At 41.8% G+C, this 21,308-nt stretch overlaps 1 protein-coding gene and 1 long non-coding RNA gene across 8 annotated transcripts in view; one reads left to right on the top strand and one right to left on the bottom strand.

Annotated features, from left to right (window-relative positions):
• The window catches only part of msi2b (musashi RNA-binding protein 2b), a 255,566-nt gene that overhangs the window by 13,866 nt on the left and 220,392 nt on the right, over window positions 1–21,308 (top strand). The window lies entirely within an intron of this gene.
• LOC128457556 (uncharacterized) lies at window positions 14,788–20,978 on the bottom strand. Its single transcript, XR_008341935.1, has 3 exons — window positions 20,894–20,978; window positions 17,140–17,284; window positions 14,788–16,280 (listed from the first exon to the last, which is right to left on the bottom strand). It is a non-coding gene; the product is annotated as an uncharacterized LOC128457556 (long non-coding RNA).

The raw sequence follows: 21,308 nt of genomic DNA, 5'->3' as shown, positions 1-21,308 counted from the left end.
CACCGAAAAAAGCCTTGTTCCAATGATTTATAAAATTACCATGGGGCAAGCTTGTTAGAGAAGAAAAATGGTTGTATTGAACGTGGATTATAAAGGATCTTAAAGCAATGGGATTAAGCCAGATAGATTAACATTGCATGGGATTGTATGTGTAATTGATTTAAGACCTTTCAAAGAGAACCCACTCTTTAAGGTTCCCATCCAGAAAGTCCTCACTGTTTTGCATTAGCTTTCTTTTGTCCCCCTTCCCCTCCACTGTCTGTCTGCCTGGCTGCTTATGCAGCTGTTGAATAGGCTCTGTTCTCGTGTAAAGAGTCTCGGTTTGGCAGGTGCCTCGGTGGCACGGGGGTTCCAGCGAGCGAATCGTGACGAGACCAATCAGCGTTAATTTTCTCACGGCGAACAATGACCTCACGAGTAACCCTGCCAATGACCTCCACGCTGCTGAATGCTGCAGTAGGGTAGAAACCATACAGTATGTACGACACGTAGAGTAATGCTGGAAACAGACAGGAAGTGAAGGTGAACACAGAGGACACTTCACTGTAAACAACTGAAGGTGTTTGCACCGGGATGACAGGATCACAGGAAAAACAAGTTGTATCAGCAGCAATAGCGGACACTAGCTCACAAACACAGAGAGTGCCACAGTGAAGACCCAGTCACAGGCAGACGAATAGAGCTGGACAATAGCTTATCATCAGCATATATTAAAGCAGACAGCCAGGCGGACATTTAATTCAAATATAATGTGACATGTATGACAGCTCAGGACATTTGTATAGGTATAATTGTGGAGAATTTAAAGCGAAACACTGGATTATAGGCTACTGTCATGATAAGACAAATATGTTTTTGTGTGACAAATCAGTCACAGGGTGCTGATTGCCTCTGTTTTCCTCCTTAAGCTTGAGAATCTGTTAAATATTTGATTTTAGTATTTCTTTTGTCTTGGATCCATCCGCACCGGAGAACTGGTAAAGGACAAAACGTGGAGGTCACCACAGGTCGCGTTGCTCAAAGAAAACATGCTTAAGAAATGCAAACTGGCACACGCCTTGCAAATAAATGTCACCTGACTGAAGCTTATCTTAAGTCTTTAAAAACCATTTTGTATTAGAAATGGAAGCTGTGCTTACAAGTCATGTTGAAGGTATCAATGCAGACAGGGCCACAAATATTCAGGGATTAGGGTGCATCCGTTGATGATTGACAGATGAGAATGAAAGGATTAAACAATGATGATGTGATGCAAAGTGCTTTATGCACATTCATTTATGCCTCTGTCTCCTCCCCAGCCCATACAGCCGGGCTGGGAATAGCCATGGCTTTATTAGATAGGCAGCTAAAAGTAGCTTTAAAATGCCAAGAGTTCTGCATAAATGTTTCAGCATTTACTTTCACAACAAACACTTCTCAGTTTACTTTTGTCACAGGCAGCAGTGCTTTTATTTATTGTCATCCATGCAGTGGATTTATAATAGGGATTCTTTATTTTGGACTTTGGCAAACTTTTTGAAAAAACATAATATCAAATAGAGATGTTTTTGTTCATCATGTCTGGGGCATGATCAGGTTTTCTCTTGTGAGAAATGATGAGTCAAAAACAAAGGTCTTGACAAAACGGCAAAGCCGATGCAAAATGTGATCAATCAGTCACTGAGCTGAATCCGACAGAACCTAACGCATCTCATCTCATTATCAATGTGGACACTCAGTGACAGTTCAAACAGTTGCCTCAATCATTAAATATGTGTCCAGCTCTCTGTGATATATCACTACTGCTCATTTCCATTTAAGCTTAACAAGTCTAACGCTATGTTTCCGAAGGATGTAATAATTTCTCCTGACATTTATTTGTCGTGATGGAGGCTCGGCTCGGTGCAAAGGAAGCGCCGGGACCACGGAGACCAAATTGTTATGTGCTGTAGTCAGCCTCCGCTAGTCCGCTCCTCATGAAAAGGGCCCTGCCATTGTTTCTGCTGTGACTTGGCACCATATACATAAACTGGATACTTGATGTTTGCATTGACTTTGTCTTTATAGAAAAACTAATTATATATAATGATCAGATGGAAATATGAAAGCTGAATGACATAATGTAGTGAGTTTTCTAACTGACGATTCAAACTAACCTTCAGACAACATTTGCTCTGAATAGCCTAATATGAGTCATTTGCATTCCTGGTCTTTTTTCCATAATGTGTCTACGTCATCAAGTAACACATGACATGCAGATTACACAATTATAATGTTACATATAGATACAAAGAAGAGACCACCCAACAAAAGAAAAACTTACCAATGTGATGCACCCTCCACCAGTCTCTTTCTGACTAAAGCAGAGCTAAAACCAATAGTTCCCAATAGAATATTACAAATTAACAAAATATGGGCACTTTAAATCAAGAAAGACTATTCAAATCTGTTTATAAAGTCTTTATTCCGTCTCATCTAAATATCTTGAGATACTGCATTGATCATTTTTCTAAAAACTCATATTCCCCTTTTTAGTGTTGTGACTGTGGAAAGAAAGTCGTAAAGAAGACAGAGATGATGCTGTTTCTCGCCGTCTCCTTTTTTTTGATATTTTCCAGCAAGGCTCCCAGTAAAAGATGTAAACGAGGCCTTCTCTCCATTTCCTGGAGGAATCAAAGCGCCCGTTTCCGCCGACATTGCTCGAGATTTACCACTCAACTGTTGGCGTCATTACCGCTGCTGCCGCTGCTTTTGTTTCCCACAGTGGAGTCACACACAACCATGGCATGTCCCAGCATGATTTTAATTGCCAGTGGGACTGTGGCCACTTCAGTGGGAGATGAGTTCTGATGGCTTGTTATGGAAATGAAAGGAAGGAACATTTAGAGCCATGTAAATGGCTGCCATTTACAGAGCAATGGGCGAGGCCTTGCCATGCACCTGATGAAGGGATTTTTTGCATCATAAACACCATTTTATACTTCTGCATTAAATCGGATATTGTGTTGCCACCTACCCTCCGCTGTTATCTGATGTGCAGCTTTCTAGAAATGTAACTGTAGTGATTCAGACAGCAACTGTTATTGGTCAAATCTCTTATCCATGCCTCTGGATGTAAAATGTACACAATTCTGTTTTTACTGTGTTGGGGTAATCTGAGTAATAGTACAATTTTTTTTTTAATGAGACGACTTTATTGATAGCTATGGGACATAAGGAGGATTTCAACAAATAATATGAAGTGTTTCAGAAACAACTATTAATCAATATTTATTAGCTCCAACGTGATTTGCTTAGTGTAAGTTGCCTCTGGCCACATACATTGACAAAGAAACCCCACTGCCAACTAGTGTTTGGGGGTGAAATGGCAGAATGACACAGATACACCAGACACAAATGCTGTCGATGGCCGGGGCCACTTGAGTAAGCTCTGCGTGGATCCTGCACAGAGCTGAGTACAAACCGGGCGTAAGCCTTTGTGAACAGGTTGTCACCATGACTGTGGCAGCCTTTAGGAAGCAGAAAGAAAACTATCTGTGCACAGATGCAGCCGTGACAACCCTTCCAGAAATTCCTTTTTGTCGCTCTCTCTCACACAGACTTTCTGTGAACGGCATATTGACCAGCTCCACCTCCTCCTGTTGTATGCGTCTCACACGTCTCTCAGTGACGGTGTGTACTTAATGTTCTTACCTGCAGGAAAGAGTCTCAGGTGTATTGAGGTTCTTGAGGTTTAAAGTCTTAAGTTTTAATGAAGTCTAATAATAAAGCTGCATGAAGTAAACACACATTTTCATCCCCGCAGTGCCTCTGTACTGTGTGACATAATAATACACATACACATATTACATCTTGTACACAAATTCAAAAACAAACTTGAACATGTGCTCTCTCCCTCTCCCTCCTTCCCTCTCTGTGCTCTTTTTTTAGTCTGTTAGGATTACATGGCCTTGTAAATCCAGTCTTACACCTTGCTCAGTTATTTGATCTAGATTTAGTATTATGATATTTCCTCCTTCTCAAAATGATCCTTATTTTAAATGACACCGCTCACTGCCACGAAAATGAAACCTCTGTGGCTGCCAGCCCCCTTGAATGTCCCCGTGAGTTTATTAAAAGCACCAGCCTTCCCCGCTCCAGCTCAGATCTGCACAGCTGCATGAGTCTGAAAGAATATTCAAGGTCAAAAGTCCTTAATGTGGAACAGAATGCCATATCAATATTGCTTCTTCAGCTTCACAGTTTACGACCACGAGCCCTCCCCCATATTTATGATGCGCCGGGAGATTATTTCTTATTAGACATTTCGCAGAATTTGTTCAAATGACAGCGGGTCGGGAGAGAGGGTTGGATCGCGAAGGCTATTATCCAAACATAATGTCACAGGTCCTTTCCTGGTGAGTGGCCATGACGTCCACACCGAAAAGATATTTGCTGTATGTCTACATGTAGTTTTGAAATGGGGTTTTACAGCTGACACTAAACGCACCAACATTTCACTGTGACCAAGACAGTCGTATGGCGAGGGAAGAAAACTCAGACCAGGATGACGGAGAAGTGACAAGCGAGTTGATGGGAATTTTTCATCGTCACTCTCCCCCTCGACCCCAGAAAAAGCAGATGTGCAGCCGACATAAGTAAACGTTTCTTTTTAGATGGAGGATGTCACAAGGAGTTGTTTTTTTTTCCTCCCCCCACTGCGGTAATGGCCGCTGTGCAGAGGCTGGAGATGGGTTTAAATCCCTGACCCGTCAGCTCCTTTGCTTTCAGCGGCCTCAGTGGAACTGCTCCAGATGAAAATGGGGCCACAGCACCGACGTATGAATGACTGTTTGTTTGGTGGTCAGACACAATCACCAACTGAGTGACCCAGTTAACGGTTCGTACGGGATGCTCAGTTTGATTCATGCATGTTCCTCCCCCCCACACACACATTTTTCCAAAAGTATCTAGTGTCCTTTTTTAATGCCTTTCTTCAGTGGAAAGAGGAATGATGTGTAAATGTGTATTTCCTTTATTGCAGATATAACATGACACATTTGTTTTGTTGAGTAATTGCCAGAGCACTTCATAAATGGAGTGCAGTGTACACATGTGTGATTCTTCTTCCTCCCTGTTTTCCGCTCCGGCCTCCTTGGTCTGCGAGTCGAGAGTAATTAGGTTTTCTAGGGGTTCTTACAATGCTCACCAATGGCAGCAGCAGTCAGGCGGGCTAGTGCTGGCAGGGCAGAGAGGACAGAGGGCCGTGCAGGAGCCTGGCACCGCTAAACCTGATGCTGACTGACAGTAATGAGGACGGCCTGCTAGCCAGGATAGAGAAGAGAGGAGAGCAGAGGAGGGCATGGTCCACTATAACCCTCAAGACCTCTTATCAAAGCTGCTCTGTGGGCGCGCGCACACACACACACACACACACACACACACACACACACACACACACACACACACACACACACACACACACACACACACACACACACACACACACACACGGAAACACAGTAACACAGCACGAGCCCACACAAGTTTAATGTGTATCAGGTAGAGCAGAGCCGACGCATCACTGGGCCGTGTCTTGTTTATCTTTACTCATGAACCTTAGAGAGAGAGAAATTAAATCAGCTGTTAACCATTCAAATCGCAGAATGGTAAAGCAGCAGCGTTGTGGCTTTCTGTTCAGTCACTGGAAAACGCTTGAAGTGTGAAGAAATAAAAGAAATGGTAAAACTGTTTATTTAAATTTTCCTCAATTATATTTTAATAGATTAGAAACCATATATGAATATGGTTTATGAGGGTAGCCAAAGCTACTTAAAGGATAAAAGGAGAATACATTTACAGGTAACAGCAATAAAGGACCAGTGTGTGTTTAGAGGTCGCTCCTCAGAACAATGTTGCTGACAGTCTAAATGGCTTTGGTCAGCACTAACCAACGACGACTCTGACCTTCGATAATGTGACAGGGGGATTAGACAGTCATGTTCAGTTTCCTTTTCAACTATCTCAAGTCTCCACCCATCCAATGTGAAAGATTGGATGGGATAAGATAAGCAAAATATACAATTTGGAAGGAAGCAGAGAAACACATCCAGTAGAAGCTGTATGAGGCAGCTAAAGGGGCAGATGAGGCAGGTGCCTTTCTAATTCAATTTTTTTTGAACGGGTCAATTTTGGAAATAATAAAAAGAAAGGGATGGTGATCTCAATCTGGACTTTTTGGTGGGAGTTGTACAACAAATGGTGAGATCCACTATGTCCTGCAGCAAGGGAGGCTCAGGTGTGTAACTACATGTGCAATTATTACCAACCTATGGACTGCAGATATATATATATATCTGTGCAGTTTTTGTGTGTAAAATACAATGTTTTTGTTTGTTAAATCACATGGTTATGGTCACTTTTTTATTGCAAATAGCAAACATTTTTCACAGCTGCAGTGTTTGCTCTATAGTGCCAACAAAACAGATATGGGCCCCTAAACCAGCCACATAATGATGTATACTGTAAGTATAATATTGCATAAAAGCGACCACACTTGTACAAAATACAATGCACAACCACGGTTTATTAGAAAACATGTAAAACACTTCATGTTGGCCTGTGTCTTTGAATTACAGTCACACATTTGGTTAAATTTGTCTGTGAAGCAGCCTTGTGGTTTATTGGGTTTCTTTTAATCGGTCACCTAACCCGTTTATAAGTAACTGTGAACGTAGCGCTGAAGTCTGATGATTTCATGTCTGTGTGAACAGTCTTCTCTCATGACTGGATCCAGTTGTCATTGTAGAGCAACACATTGGAGTCTCACAGGCCAGATTGCTCTTTCTCACTTTGACGTTGTGTGACAGTTCATGCTCTGCGGTTTTCATGTCCTGTCCTGGTTAGAATTGTCTTTTTTCTAGGGCACCTGCCTCTCAGAATAAGACTGATATTCTCTCAGCAAGACGAGCCTGTCAGGTTAGTTGTGCCATTATTGGAGAGATTAATGGTGATGGTCAATAGATTTATTTTTTGTTTTGCTCCGGTTGAACTTCATGCTGGCAACATATCACTGAATCCATACGTAAGCTATGTTACATCATTTTAATTCAAAAAATAAATTTGACAAATGCTTGGATCATGCCATTACTTACATGATTGTATTGGTTGTCACTGACTCCTCCTTTCCTCTTTCCATCCAGCCATCCATCCTTCCATCGTCTATACCGTCTATATCTATACTTTTCACTCTCTACATTAGGGGTTCAGCTGGAATTCAGGATCCGAGAGTGCACTTGATGTTGCATAATGCAAGAAGAGAATACTATGGTTTTTAAGAGTCCATACATCATCCATCCACCCATTTATTCACTTATCCTTTGAGGGTGGGGGGGATGGGGAGAGGACTGGAGCCAGTGCCACCTGACATTGGGTGAGAGGCGGGGTTACGCCCCTCGACGGATCACCACAGTATCACAGGGGCCAACGTATAGTGACTAACAACCATTCATGCCTACATTTACACCTACAATCAGATTAGAGTCTTCAATCAACCATCCCCAATCTGCATGTGGTTGTACTGTGGGAGGAAGCCAGTGTACTTTGGAAAAACCCACACAGACATTGGGAGAACAAGCAAACTCCAGCTAGAAGGATCAGGCCGAACCGGGAGCCGTCTGGCCGTCTCCGCCGCGCTGCCCTCGTGTCACTTGTAGCTCCACTAAACCTCCACATTCATGACTTTACTGCTCTTGAGAACCAGTCTAATTCTTGGTTTTGTCCCTGCACTGCCACAGTCAATAGAGCAACACTCTAACAATAACCAGACTTGAGGGAAGACATAACAAGCAGCAAACAGAAATATATTCCATGCTGTAATTACATATTTCAGAACTCGCACTGTTATTTTGCTTGTCACCCTCAGCAGCTGCGTGAGGCATTTTTTTGTGTGTTAAACCTCCGAATATCTTAACTAGAAGGTGACTGTTGTGTGTCTGTTGTCACTCTGATGCAGAAAATATTATGTAATTAGCCGAAAGCTTTCAGAACATTGATTCTTTTGTTGTTTAATTAAAACATGCCTTAATTATCGGCAATTTGTTTCACTTCAACAGACGTGCCTTGATAGAAGATAAAAGAAGGTCAATGGGATAGAACGGTTTCAAGAGTATTAACACAAAATTGTGTCACAGATGTAAAAGTGCTGAAGTAGTTCCGAAACGGGAGATGAAATTACCTGCGATAAGGGCCGTGCGTTCGGCACCGTTCCAATCCTCGTGCTATATAACTGTGATTTCCACCTGATGTAGGAGCCACTGAAAGGCTACTGCTATGCTTGTACTTTTCCCAGACTCTGTTTAATAGCTCCCAAATGGCCACAGTGGCAGACAAATCTACATGGTATTGTTGGCAGTAGGCAGAACCAGATAGAATCTCTGGGTTGAGCTGTAACAAAGCATGACAGGGAGGATGCGCAGGAGCTCCGGCAGGCAGGCATGCTGCTCCACATTTATTGTAGGGGGGGACCCTCCCCTGCTTTTCCCCCTGCAGGGTGGTCTGTCATTCACTTCCATAATAATGTGTACAATTTCTCTACCAAAATGGAGATGGAAGGAAATTGGTGGCGTTTTTTTTTTCTTCCCTTTATCACCCACCTGCACCGAGTTGGAAGTCGGATGTTTATTTGTGTCCAACATGTTGCATCTGTCGCTTGGTGTCACATCGCATGATTTAAAAAATATATACGGAACGCATGTGTAAGACAGCAAGTCTTCAATACTGAATCACCGCATCTAAGTCGGCGCTCTAAAGAGCTTAGCTGTTCCTCTACATAATGCCTCGCTCCTCAGCTGTGACCTTTCTCCTCCATGCATCATTCATGATTATACTGCTGACATGTTGGCTCATGCCAATAATTTTTCATACGAGGCAATGTCAGCCACATCATATTTTATCATCTGGATAAATTTGTGTTGTGTTTTCATGTGGGCTCGCCATAATTTGTATTTGACTCTTTATGTGCCCGTCCCAGAGATTCGATTTTATATTTAATTTAAGGCTGAAAATAATTCAGATCTAAACACAATCTGGCATCAGTGGGGGGGAAGATACTTGTAAAGCTGCAAAAAAAAGGGATATGTAACGTCAATAAATAAGGTTTGTATATGAAGAGGAAATGTGTGTGCATGTGTATGACAGAACACCATATCTACACCGTGCCTGAGAGGGTGCTGATCACTGGCCTGTTGGAAAAAGAACCAGATCAGGGACATATCATGTAAAGCTGTAATTTTATGTCTGATTGTTTGGACCATTTCTACTAGATTATAGGTGTTGATGCAAATAGGGGGAACAGTTTTCAAACACCCATTTTTTTGTGCCACAATCTAAATGTAAGCTTTTCATGCTAAGTGAAATTGTCTTTATAGCGATGCTGTTTCCAAATGCACAGTGTACAAAAAATTCTGGCTCGGAGATACAAAGTTATTTATATTTGAGTGCTTTGGCTTCAAATAATGAAATGAACCTCGAAATAATCATTTCCTATGTTCAAAATTAAACAGCATATGCTCGGTGCTGCAGTGGTAAAAATCAACAGTAAGTGCACAACATGCAAGTAATGGATGTTTAATTAATGAAATAACAGTGGTTATGATAGACAGACACGTGAGGTTGCCCCTTGCTCTTAACATGTGGCGGTGCTAATTACCTTCAGAGAATATCAAACAATAACTTAACAATCCATAACCTCTTCACTTCCATCAATTGTTGACCCAGTTGTCAGTCATTTTGTGCCAGTGACCTTGTCACACAACTCAGCTTTCACTCCCTCCAATGAGCATAAATACCTTTTCTCTTTTCTTTATTTTTTTTAATAAAAGGCGATGTTAACTCCTGTCAGGTAGCACTTAAATGCTCTCTATTTAAATCAAGCCAACGAGTAGCCAAGGTAATTACCGCACATCATCCATTCTTAGTAAAATATTCGGTGTCAAGCTCGGCTGTTCACGGATTTGATTTATTGTGCCAATTGTGAGATTTCAATACTTTCAAGTACAATTAATTCAACTTTAAAATTGCATATCACATGTCTTGGCAGCACGTTTTCAATCTCTAATATTTGCCACTCACTTTTCTGTGAGAGACAGTTCCCATCTGTTCAGCCGGGTTTTCTAGGGCAGCCTCCTTGGTCTTTCATTTATGGTGAAACTGTATTTGCCACATGGTTGGAAGGGGGTCAGCTCCCTTTTAAAGGGAATGAGAAGACCTAATTTAATTGACTGTGATTGACACGGCCTCTTCGATGTCGGCTGTTAATTTATTCCTTCTAATCCATCCTCTTTTTGCGGCCACACCACAGGTGTGCCGCAGCTGCACCAGCAGCTTTGGTCACAGAATTGCCAAGAAATGTGTTCTCGCGCCGACATGCTCTACATGTGGCGGTGCCATGAATTTGCACCACAGCCTGTGCTCTCACCTCGATCCATTTAAAAGAAGACCCCTTTCGCGAGAAAATGCAAAAACAACCTCACAAAGGAAAGAAATGCCTCCCTGTTTTCCCTCTGCTGCTGCTGATAAGTAGTGGAGACGGAGAAATAATCAAACGGAGGTAATACACAAGCAGGTCAATTCCAGCTTGTAACGGTTATTTTTTGACTTAATTTTCTCGGGGGGTTATCGTACAGAAATGAAAAGTGTTGACAGATTCATTTCCTCGCCACTATCACTAAGACCACTCTGTGATTTCTAATTGATAGCTACATGCAGTGATTTTACGGCACGAGAGACAATTTTATAGCGCTTTTAATTAGACCAACTTTGACCTTCTGTTCGCTTTGCATTTATATTGCTCCAAATTATTTTCACCTTCTTTCTTCATTAACTTTTGTCAAATGAATACGGGCATTTGCAGCATTATAAACCGTACATGCACTGTATGAAATACGGCAACACTGAAGTGAATTGATGATGGTTTTGTTGCATTAATTGCCTGATTGATGACTTGCAATTGGATAATCTGCGATATAGATATCCTTGAAATACTCTTGACCCTCAGACGGATTTCCCAAGTGAAGGACAACACCGGAAAAAAGAAATGAGTAAATAAAAATACCTTGGTGGAATGAGTCCGTAACAACCACTTAACTGTCTAATTGACTAAGAGGTAAAGCCCTTACATACGTCATTAGGGAATACAGGTGCATGATGACTCTCCACTCAGATAAATCCTTCGTATGGAACTAGTTAATCTCCCATGTAATATCGAGCAGATGTGTGTATTGGAAAATGAATAAACAGCAACCTCGGATGAATCCCAATTGAGGAGGTGTTTAGTATTCATTTGGACTTCATTCATCCTCTGTGTGAATAAATGAAATCGGTTTGAACACGCATGTCATCGTGCATCCTGGGCAGTTAATCCACAGCCAAAAAGATCTGTAACTTTTCAAACACTGAGGTCCACCATTATACTTGTGACATTGAATGATTTCTGTGGACACAAAGTGTTAGGTCAGGTGTTCAGTGCTTTTCTCTTTGTGATATTTGTTGCATCCCATGTAAATCTCCAATTCAAACGGTGACAGTTTAAACGAGGTAATTTGACACCAGCGGAGCGGGAAGGAGGGAAATCCACTCCCACCACTAAAATAGTGTTGAACGACAAGATTCAATTCATTCCAAGTGGAAGAACAGCGGCGAGGAGCTGGCAAGGGCGACTACTAGCAATAAAAACACATCTTTATGTGTGATGCAATTCTCTGCCGCTAACAGCCGACATGTATTTAGCAGTTGAATGGCGGCTGCTTGTCAGTAAAGTAAGCCAAGTTTTTAATTTGGACATCCAGCAACATTATCTCTAATGAGCACACCAGTTGATCAGACTGAAATCAGCACGTCTGAAGCTAATTTGAGCGAGATTGATGTTAAACTGCGGCTGAATTCTGAATCCCTTTAAAAACAAAGTGTCCAAAGTTTATTCATAAGATCACAAAGATTTGAAAAGTGGCAAACTACGTGGTCTGAAGCGCTTCATTTGCATAAAGTAGACAGGAGCTCCACTTGGGGACGGGAAAAAAAAAGAAGCCCACCGGCGCCTGTGAATGCATTAAAAGCAAATAGTGGCAAAGGATTCATTAACATTATTGGTATTTATATGTCGCAGCACCGCTTAATGAGCCCACCTCCCCCCGGTTACACCACAGAGTGGACAGTTCGCAGACAGAGAGTAGAAAGAGCAGAGGAGCTTTGTGCCCGACCTCTCCTGACCTTCAATCTGTCCTCCATCTGGCTTTCTGTTGGCCGCCACGTATATTTGCGTCTCTCTGCATGTGTGAGCGCACTCGTCTCCTTTCCCGTCCATCCGTCTAATCTCTCCCAACCTTCTTCCCAGTATTGCCGTCTTTATTTGCTTGGTTGACTTTATAACTGTAACACTAGTTTAATTTCCTCGGCAGCTTAATTGAAATTCACGTCTCTTTCTCCTGATGTATCTCTCTACCGTGTGTGTGTGTGTGTGTGTGTGTGTGTGTGTGTGTGTGTGTGTGTGTGTGTGTGTGTGTGTGTGTGTGTGTGTGTGTGTGTGTGTGTGTGTGTGTGTGTGTGTGTGTGTGTGTGTGTGTGTGTGTGTGTGTGTGTGTGGTGTTAGTGGAGATGTTTTTTTCATTCTCAAACTGGCAAGTGATTGACAGGAATACACAGACAATGCCCCCCCCCCACCCCCGCCCTCACTACCCTCAATCTTTTTGTCTGCCGCACCTGTCTTTTAGATACCTTTCAACCTTGTCTCTTTCTTTCGCGCTCGCTATTCCCAAGTCCCTCTTTCCCCCGGATTGCCTGGGCTTGATAAAAACCGGTGCTAAATTTAGAGACATATTTCTCAAAGTCACCGGGACTAGAAAGAGAGAGGACCACAGACAAAATGGCCTCTCTAATCCACGCTTATCATCTTTTATTTATCCGTTTGAAAAATGTGAGGTCGTCACAAAAACTCCCCCTCTTGTCTTTTGTCTCTTTGTCGCCATAACTTTCTTCTGTCCTCCAGTCAAATGTCAGTGGCCACGTTCGTGTCTCCGAAGGCCACAGTCAAACTGACAGCGTGTTTAAATTTCATCATCCGTTCAGGCGAGGTTGTGCTTTATATAAAATTAGAGCTTGCTGAGGTCCTGATAGAATATCTCTGCCTTTTAAATTACAGTTGCAAATGTGCTGTCATTGAGGGCGGCCTTCATTATACTCCCCTTATTCCTCATATTCTCTGTCAGAGCTGACATTGTTGGATTACAATATGGCACCCGCTGTATGTGTGTCCACCCCGGAGTGGCCTTAGACAAGCTCGGCTCATCTCAGTGTTGTGACGAGACATATTAGCCACATTAGCAAAGAAGCAATTAAGCACCCGAACATGGGTAGGCAAATCTGTAATCTTTGAAGTACAGCTACACCCTAATCTTTCTTTCCATCCATCCATCTATCCGTCTGTCGGTCTTTCTGTCAGCGATAACTCAAGCAGTTTTAATCCAATTTGGATTAACCTTGGAGGGTTGCTTGGAGGTCAGGTCAGGACTGATCGCCTTTATTTTTCTTCAAACTTGTCAAAGGTCAAGGTCAGAGCAGGGCATCGACGTTTTGGCCTAATGCTAATGCATGGGAATTACATGAGAGCACATATACTGCACATACATCTAGAATTGAACTGCAGATTCTATCGATGAATATTGGAACAGGTTTAATTGATTTTACATATTTAAAAACAATGAAAACATTATACGACTATACGACATTGATATTACTAGCTACACATATGTCAACAAAATATATATAAATTGTAAAATCTCATTTTGCATTGGCATCATCAGTATGTAATTATTATGCACTGGCTTTCATCCCTCCCTATGAATGCCAGATTATGATCATTTCATTATTTTGAATAAGAGTTACCCGTGATATTTAAACATTTTAACAGTGTAGCACATATTGGATATTTCGGACAGTATGTGCAGCCCGGCTCTACCAGTTTCCAGTTGTTGTTGTTAAAGGACATTTTAGATTTGCACACATGTTATTTTGGGGAATCTAAATAAACTGAGCTAAAATAACTGGAAAGCACACTTATTGAAAGATTATATTTTTATGATGATTATACTTACCACTGGGAAACATTCAGTCTGCCCTGCTGAGTTAATGTGTGGTGAAATGACAATAAATGGGTTGAATCTTTAATTTAATGTACCAAAGTAGAGGATTAGACAACCAAGGTTACCTAAAGTCACTATTTTCAAATGACTGGATCAAATTGCATGTTTGTCCAAAAGTGCATTTGAATTGAATCCAAGTATGAAACCATCGGCTCTCAGATTTTTACACAGCTCGTATGTTGCATTTTTTAGTGTTTTAATTATTAAACATTAGAGCTTAACTACTTTTTTACATAAATCCATCAGAACCTTACAGTGTCCCCTGTTGTCTCATAAAGTTCCTCTGTTTTTACTCCCCTCCTTTAGACTATACTGGTTTTACGTGGTGTGAAAAATTTGATGCTTGCAGCCATGCACAGGAAAAGATGATGCACATTCATCAGAGGACTATATGCCTTTCTGTAATTGTATTAGTGTACTTGTAAAGCTCCTGTTTGCAGCAAAAATAGTTTTGTAATTAAGGTGCAGTTTCTCCATTTGTTCCATTTTCTCCAATGCACTGAACGGATCAAGTCCCTGACTAATACGCACATAGCTCACTGCTGTGTCTGAAGGAATAAGGTAAAGACTTAGACAGCAAACGTCCTCCCTCACTGCTTTTATAACTTTCTCATCTGTCTGTTGCTGGTTATGCTTCTCTTTTTGTCCTCTCCTCTGCAGCACATCATTGCATCTTGTTTATGTTGCATAGGGTGGAATATTTCCTCCTTGTGCTGTAAAGTGGCATCCTGCAGTGGCCCTCCGCTCCACAGTGCGGTACATTTTTCAGAGGGGGAGAGAGTAATTAGTTTAACATTTGGATGTTAAACTGCAGTTACCTGCTTGATTCTGGAACACTTCAGGTCACCAGCGTCAGCCACTCAGAAAGATATTTCACAGAAGAAGCACATTAACCACAGGGCTTTAAACAGTATCTCTTCATGGATTCATATCTTCTTCATTTTTAGTTACAGAATCTTAGTGAACATTCTAGATGGAAATTATATTGTTCTTATATAGATAATTGAGGTCCAACCTTTCATTGATTTATTGATTTTGCCGCCTACCCCAGACACATTATCAGAGTTTGTATTTTGGTGCACAGTAGACAGGCAATTCTTTTCGGATAATCATTTCTGTCTGAGATTTGTGTTTCTCGCAACAGACTTTTGAATATGTGTTTTTACAGTAATTTGTAGTTTCTGTTTGGTGAAAATTGTTGGGAGTCATAGGTTTGCAACTAAATATTATTTTAATTAACAATTGATCAGACGAGTAGAAGCAGATTCAACATCAAAACGCAAAGATTTATTAATTTCAGTTTCCTATTAAATAAGAATATGTCTAATAGCTGGACCTGTATACATTTTGAAGATGATCAAAATAGTTGCTAATGGTTTCAGCTTTACTCCACAGCCACAGAATAAGATGTGGGCAACATGGGAAATCAGTTCTCAGGAGAAGATGTTGGGGTTTGTGGTTGAATTCCTTCACTGATTTTGTTTGATGCCATCTTACAGCATTAATTAAACATTGCTTTATTTATACAGAAATCAGTGGTGACAAAGCATTTTTCCGATTTAATGATTTTCTGTGGAAATACAGTATTTCTGGCAGTATTCCAAACCCTTTGCAATTAATGTACCGACTTGTTAAATGTGTGTTAATGAATAATTTGCTAATTTGCTGTATCCTGGTGGCATTTAGAACAGAAATTATTGACAGAGAAGCTGCCAGTCACACACCTGGCTGAACCTCCAGTTTGCTTTATATCAACATGAAGTAACTTTTAAAAGAATCACGATCATTAAATTGTATATGAAATCATTTGCAAATCATTTTTCTAACCTCTCTTTTAATTGAATATATGACCGAATACATTTGAATTCACTGTAATAGCTTGTGAGGTGTAGCTCCAGCATATTGCGCAAAAAACCCCCAACTCTGCCTTGTACTTGCCACCTGACATTTCCCGGTCTTTGATCGATGAGCTCGCCACAAGCTCCTTCACTCAGGGCAAGTCCTTCTCCCTCTGTCACTGGGAACTGCACAAGACGGTGAGGTTAGCACCTCCTTAAGCAAGCACGACACCTCTCCTTCTCTGAAGGCTCCATGTTAAAGTGTGGGCTGGAGGAATCCCCAGTGGCTCTGGTGCAAAGCAGAAAACGTATAAATTATTAACGTGGAAAATAAGCGCACACTGGATTGCTTTGTGTCCCAATACTGCATGACTACAACAGTTGTGTTAACAGTAAGACTGTGATGCATCATCACCATCACTGATTGCATTGAATATGTAAATTTAAAATAGATGCATGAAATTCAGTGCCCAAGTTTCCCTTCAGTGGCGTCAAGATGTTGTTGTCGTTGATTTGCATTCGTGCCACCCCATTGCAGCAGTAATGAAAACAGATAATCTTGTATTTTGTCTTTACCTAATAAACACCCACTTCATTGATATTGGCATGTTGTTGTGCGGTCCCCTCACACTTGCACAGGGCAAAAGATGCCGGCAGCTCTGTGTAAGTCTTCATTTCATCTTTCATTTGGTCCTAATCTCTGGGCTGACTTTGGATTTGTTATGTTGAAGGGGGGCCTATTTAGATTTAGAGTAAATGCAAGAGGTTTGCACCATAATGCGGCAGCAATGGTCTTTTATGTCAAGTGCAGCTTCAGCATTACAACCACAAAATCATTATACCTCACACACTTAGTTTATTTACCTCATTATTCAAAAAATGTTCTACTGACACGCTCGAGTACTCCAGTCTCGGTTAGTCTGAACTCAGATAGGTTGATGATGTGGGGTTTTGCAGGGCAGCCATTACGGTTCATGGACGGGGGGGACACACCATTTTTCAATTCGAAGCCCCTCATTCACAGCATCGCTCACACGGTCACGGGGGGTGTGGGTGAATGGATGGTGAGGTTGCAGAGGGGGTTGTTTAAAGATTTCAAACACATAAACATAATAATTTTCTACCTGTGTGTTTGCTGTCACTCTCACCTGTTGCTTCTGCTCAGGCTGGCTCCCCCGCAGCAGCAGGTTGGCTGCCGTCCTCCTCCTCTGCTACATCTCTCTTCATTAGCTGCAGCCATCCTTTCCAGACCCTCTCGTGCCGCTCCAGCTGCCACAGCAGCATCGGCTGATCCTGGAAATATTCAAAACAAATTAATTTGATACCTAGTCACGATGGTCAGACTCTTCAGCTTTCCTGTGAGTGGTTTCATCATTTTGCCTTCTTTTGACAAAAAAACAACAAGTGCAGTGCTCTTTCAGAACCTGCTTATTTGGAAGAGGCCGTTTGTTTGACCTTTGGTGAAGCTGGTGGCAGCTTTTCTTTCTGAAACTGTAAAAGTGACCCGCAGTAATTGAGCCGCGGCAAGTAAAAACCAGCTGCTTGACTCGTTCAGCAGATTCCTGAAGCTGTGCCACCACTGCTGCTCTGAGAGCTGTTCACCCGTTTGTTCAAAGTCGGGTGAAGTCACACGGAACCTGGAACTGGAGAATCAGTTGTCGTTGCCGCTCTCACCCCCGTTGATGATTACCAGCCACTGCTGCTGCAGATCGCTGGTCACCTGTTTCCTCTAATTTTATTGATATTGAATTGATTGTAATGCAAATCAGACCAATCTCAATGAGGCACTTTTGGGGCCTTTTGTAATAATAAACATTACCAAGTATGAAGCCATAGGATGAACGGTTCTTGAGATATTCAAGCCACAGACAGATTTCTGCAAAAAGAAGATCTAGACGTTTAGCCTGAGATAAAGAATTCACATCAACGTTTTCCACTCACACAAGCAGTTGATGTTGACCAGCAGCTATGTCAGCAGGGAAAAGCCTACAACAAAATCTTCCACCCACATATGATCATTAGTTATACTGAGAGGAGGGGCTAGGGTGTCTGATGTCAAATATGTTTGAGAGAGGGAGAGAGAGAGAGAGAGAGAGAGAGAGAGAGAGAGAGAGAGAGAGAGAGAGAGAGAGAGAGAGAGAGAGAGAGAGAGAGAGAGAGAGAGAGAGAGAGAGAGAGAGAGAGAGAGAGAGAGAGAGAGAGAGAGAGAGAGAGAGAGAGAGAGAGAGAGAGAGAGAGACTGGCCAAGGGTCAACTGTCCCCTTTGACTCCCCCTGACAGAGGGCCTGGAACCCAGTACAGCTAAAATCTCAAAATATTGATGGATTGCAATTGGGATGAAAAATGAATGCACTCAGTAATGCACAATAATAATATTTTATGTAACAACATTTACAGTGTGTCATCTGTAAAGACATAAGGTCCAGTTCATGTTTAATTTAGTGTTATGAAATCTATTTCTAGGTCCTATATTTATCTTGTGTTACGTTTTACTGTAAAAACAGAGGATGCCGTTTATGTACATCACAGCACTTTCAGGTGCAAAAACCATAATGCATCGGAAATGAGATAAAATCATGATCACAATATTGAACAAAGTGCACAGTATTATTCAATTGTGTAAGCGTAACCTCTGACATCTTTAGTCAGAACGTGTGACCCATTTAAAACCTTGGAGGAAGGCACACTGTGAAGCAACAGGCAGCTGTACGCAGATGGGAGCTGACACAATGTGGTCTGCTTTGAGTGTGTGTACCTCCTTCTTGAGGAAATACACACAGAACGAAACGTTACTAATGGTCCACATCTAAACGACATTCATATTGTTTCACTTTGTCTGAAAAGAAAAAAAAATAGAGGCATCCTCTTATTTCATCGCTGTTTTTTGGTCTTTGAAAGGAGTGCGTGTGTGTAGAAGCAGGAATCACTCAGTGGACTTCAATAAGTCGCCTGTTTGGCCTGCACAACAAAAAAGGGCAGGAAGTTCTCCTCTTCTCTTTTGTAGAATATTGTTTTCCCAACTCGAGGAAGAGGGAGGCAGCTGAGAAAGCAAGGACAGTTGATTTCTTGTAGGCTCCTGGGTGGAGCCAGGGGATGAAACGGGGTGCGGAAGGGGGGGGGGGGGGGGTAAATGCCAGCACCCTGCCGTGCAGCAGGCATGAAGGCCTTTTGACTCCCGTTGCCATGTTACTGGCCGTCGGTTGCAGGTTTTCTCTCCCTCAGGCTCACGGATGGAGGGGGGACTCTTGTTATATGAGGTGGAGAGGGAAGGTTGAGAGAAAGGTGGAGGGAGGGGGGGTAGAGGGTCTGGTCTTGCGCACGGCAAGAGTTGGTGCTGTCTACCTGTCTCTCCGTCTTCTGCCTGAAGTGATAACAAGGTTAGAGCAAATGAAACCACGAACCGCCCCTCTCTCCCCGGCGCCTCTTCCTGCCGGACGGCACGTAGCTCGGAGGGATTCAATCTGTCACTGTCACATTTATATTAACCGGATCTAGTTATGTTAATGAGATTGTGTGGCGTTCAAACATTAAAACCTCTTTCAGAGAGCGTTGTTGTTATGGTTTTTCTCAACTTGACTTGAGCTTCAATAATGAAGCGTGCTTTTCCCGAAAGCAGTGACTCACATGTGGAAGTCACGGGAGAGATGCGCGTAAGCAGCCGCAGCAGCAGAGACAGGAGAGCTGAACGGAGAGTGAGAACACACCCGGGAGCGCTTCTTCACTCATTTATGAAGGCAAATGTGGAAACGGTGACAAGGAAGGGAAGGTGGCGAACAGGTTTGTGTTTGTGTGCGTTGGCAGCTGTAGGTTGCTGTTTATGCAGATGAGTTTCCTTTGCTCGATCTAGTTATTTAAACCCTGATACCCAACTTAATCAAATGTTTCCCACTATTTATGTGTGTGATATTTAACTTTTGTGTCCTTCTCTGCAGTGATATAGATCTTATAATGTGCTGTTTTTATGTATTGACCTAACCCTCCGCTAAATGTCAAGCGGCATGGGAACTGTTGCATGTTTAAGCTGTAAATGTTTTGTTTACACTTGGGTTGGCTACTAGTAAAAGAGCAAATGTGGTAGCTGAATATTAATACGAGCCGAGCAAATACTGCACCCTTCCATGATGGGCATACACACCTCCAGCGCTCGCTGAAAACAAACATGAATTTAGCCTTCAGTTTCGAAAGTGAAAACACTGTTGTTAAGTGTTGTATCACTCCCCAACACTGAGAGACGTACACAAGACCTTCCTGGTTTCCACTGTGATTTTTGTCCATCAGTGGCGGCAAATGACAAAATATTTGGAGAAAATTTCACCCGGGCTATGAAAAAAAAGAGAGCCCCCCCAGGGGTACACATCTGACTTCAATTCCACTTCTTGTCAGGTGCATACAAACCTTAGGGGCACATACGGAAAAAGGAACAAACAAACACCAAAAGAGAGAGAAAGCACCGAGATGCTCTAAGAAACAAGGTTGTTTTTCCACGAATAATAACTTTACATTTCTCCAAACCTGAACCAGTTGTAAACACTCATTTCAAATGAACTAATAACAAATATAGAATGTATGTAGTATATATATTCGTTGTTAATTTGTTTGAAACAATTTGTTTACAACGGATGCATATGTTATCAAATATAATATATCATCGTCATATTGCAAAAGCCTATTTCTCATATTTTCACATCTAAGCTTGCACAAACTTGCGTAAACCTACCTGGCACTAGACTCCCTTATTCTGAGTTTGACGATTTTTCTTCTTATTTAAGATGATTCAAATAATGATGGTAATGAAAAGAACATTGCAACATCCCTGCAATGAAACCTTTTGTATTTACTCCAAACGTTATTCAGAATATATTCAACAAATAAAGTGTTTCTGAAACACATCACCAACCCCACCTTTAATATTCAATGTGCTGTTCAGCCCGAAGATGCCGGATTGCATGTGCTAAGTTATTCTGGACTTTTCGGTCTTGGCCTTTTCTCCAGTCTGTCAATAAAGTGGTTGTTTTGTCCAGTTTAGATGCCAAAACAAGCAGGAATATTAACCTTGCTGGTCTATTTTTGTCCTTAACCTTTGACCTTCACTTTTGCCTACATAGTTGTTCCACAGGGCAAATAAAACCCAGTTTTAACCCTATCTGTGTTGCACCGTGGCTTTGATTATTTGAATTTTTGCTTATGTATCATGCATCTGGGAAACAAAAGACACATATTGACATAGCAGGGGTGAATCCTCTCTGGCATGTTGCAGGGAATAACGTTGACTGCTGATAGCAGGGCTAGACTGACCTATTGTGACTTTAAAACCAGA

The sequence above is a fragment of the Pleuronectes platessa genome, chromosome 15 (genome assembly GCF_947347685.1).
Source record: "Pleuronectes platessa chromosome 15, fPlePla1.1, whole genome shotgun sequence".
NCBI lineage: Eukaryota > Metazoa > Chordata > Actinopteri > Pleuronectiformes > Pleuronectidae > Pleuronectes > Pleuronectes platessa.
Note: the sequence above shows the minus strand (reverse complement) of the source record. Positions and strands in the feature narration are given on the sequence as shown.